The 2,500-nt window shown below is 32.0% G+C and overlaps 1 protein-coding gene across 1 annotated transcript in view; it reads left to right on the forward strand.

Moving 5' to 3' along the window:
* LOC122251281 (proteasomal ATPase-associated factor 1-like) overlaps positions 1-2,500 on the forward strand; it is a 4,972-nt gene that overhangs the window by 1,678 nt on the left and 794 nt on the right. The window contains exons 4-5 of the mRNA XM_086536090.1: positions 1,110-1,315; positions 1,948-2,500. The exon at positions 1,948-2,500 is cut by the window's right edge and continues 794 nt beyond it. The gene's annotated coding sequence lies outside the window, so the exon portion shown is untranslated. The remainder of the gene's footprint in view (positions 1-1,109; positions 1,316-1,947) is intronic.

A 2,500-nucleotide genomic window follows, 5' to 3' on the forward strand; every position in this document is an offset into this window, starting at 1 on the left:
TTGAGCTGTGTGCAAAAAAGTAATATATAAATTTATATAAAAAAAACAAACATAGTAGACAGGTCATGTATTCATGCAATCCAGATTAAGAGGAACCCTTTAGGAACATTCAGAAAGTGGATCAAAAGATATACAGAATATTAATTTCTGAAGCCAACCTTATCTGACTCGAGGCAGGGATTAACACCCTTTTGGCTAGGCCTAGACACACTGTCTGGGGAACAATGAGAGCTTTGCTTAGTTCCTGCTTTTTTTCTTGGGCTATGAGTGTCCTTGAAGATTTTCAAATAATATGCTATTAAAAAATCATTAAAAGAATTTGAAGCTATATAGACATGCCTAGTCCATGGCGTTGTAATGTAACAAAATAAGGAGGCTGGGCAGCTCAGAGATCAGTGCTGGGTCTCAATAGTGAAACCATGACTTTAGGAAATGCACAGTATACAAAGTACAGTATTTTTCCTGGGAAGATTCTTTTGATCATTGGGAAAATAAAATGTTGCCCTGCTATTGATATCATATAGTTACAATTATTTTTCTGTATTAGATATTTGAATTATTTTTAAAGGTCTGCTTGATGATGAGGTATCCAGTTGGATTAAATATCTTCCTGATTTTGCTAAGATTGTGATTACAAATAATTTCACACCTTTCATATCACTATTGTTAAGTTATAATTCAGTTAACCTTATGATTAGTTTTAGATAATATCTGAGCATCTGAGGATGGTCGAGCAACAAAAATCATGTGTATAAAGTCTTGTAAAGTAGATTTCAAGAGGCCTGCAAGCCAAATGCAATAGATTATTATTACACTGGGTTTTTTTTCTAATTGTGTATTGATAGTGTATTGATAAGTGGATGTTGATGATTTCAGATTTTGGGGAATCATCAGAAAGTCAGATTTCTTTCAATGAGCTAAAGAACTATCGATAAAAAATGTACATATATTGCTTGCAATATCACATTGCAGTAGTCAGCAATATGATATTGCTAACTACTTTAGAAAGTATTAAATTTTATTGATTTTTTTTGTATATTTACTTATTTTCTAAATTGCATACATTCTGTAATTGGATATATACCATATAAGTTTCTTGATAATTCCAGAGACTGCTGGAAGGTCATCTCTTTGACGTATACACCTGCCGCCTCTTCCCCTCGGGCATTGTGGTGCTGTCGGGGGGAGGGGACATGCAGCTCAGGATATGGGATGCAGCCAGCGGGCAGTGTCCGGTTGTTCTGAAGGGCCACACGGCAGCCGTTTTGGACACAGCCTTTGTCGATTGAGGGAAAAATGTGATCTCTGTCAGCAAGTGAGTGACATCCCATTGAGATATGTGTTATGAAGAACCAGCTAAGTTTTAGTGGTGGTAGTGGTGTTTTCATTTTATAACCAGAATAAGATTATAGATGTCCTATTCTACAGATATTTTATGATTCTGTAAATTTCATGTCACTGCAATTACATAGAACCTATTTAAAGTACAAACTGTTTGAGTGTTGGGTTTTTAGGTCAGTCTATAACAGCCATATTTAAGAATTTCTCTTAGTCTGTACTTACTCTTCTTTACTTTCTTTTTTTGCACCCATAGAAAATTTTACAATGATTAGTAAACTAGTTTAATTTGGCCTGATGCCATTTTAGAATTAGTTGAAGAAGTTAAGTTTATACTGCTTAAGTAAACAGCTTTTTTGATATTGTTTAGTAACATTAACTAATTAATTAATTAATTAATTAATTAATTAATTAATTAACATTAACTACCAAAGATAAGAGGATATAGATTACTAAGAGATCATTGATAAAAGTTCAAGGCATTTTGATTTATATGAATTGTAGACTAGTGTATATTTAGCACCTTGCATAGGTTATTTTGCTTGCAGAACAGATATCGTAATTTACTTTGCAATCCTAACTTATATTATTTTCTTTACATTGGGATAGAACAGCATGACTTGAAGTGTGGACAGTAGATGCATAACAACTTTCCTGACAGCAGCATCAACAATCACATCCTGTACCGTACCAGGTTGGTAGTGATTTATATACCTTAATTTATACGTTATTGTATTTCAGTGTACTTGCTCCTTCTTCTGAACCATTTAGATATATGGCAGTAACATTACATTCTGTTTGAAAGAAGATAGAAGGGTTTGCATTGAATGTATTCTTTGGTTTCTTTGAAATTAGTAAATGATAGGAATAATCAAGTTTTATCTGTTAATCATACAATAATTGAAATATAGACTTTGTAAAAGTTATGATTGATTTACAAGAAACTTATTATTTTTTTATGTAACTTTGTCGATAAATGATAGATGAATATTTTGGCCAAATTATCATAGACATTTATTATTCAAATGTTCAAGTAATATCTATGTTATATGCTTTCTCTGTACAGATGAAAAAATAGAACTTCAATTATCAACATTTTTATGTATTATATTCATGGCAAACTGCATTGAATAGTTGGTAAATTCTTAGAAAATTAAGATTG

The sequence above is a fragment of the Penaeus japonicus genome, unplaced genomic scaffold (genome assembly GCF_977035675.1).
Source record: "Penaeus japonicus unplaced genomic scaffold, GWHDUDI00000001_assembly GWHDUDI00000004, whole genome shotgun sequence".
Taxonomy (NCBI): Eukaryota; Metazoa; Arthropoda; class Malacostraca; order Decapoda; family Penaeidae; genus Penaeus; species Penaeus japonicus.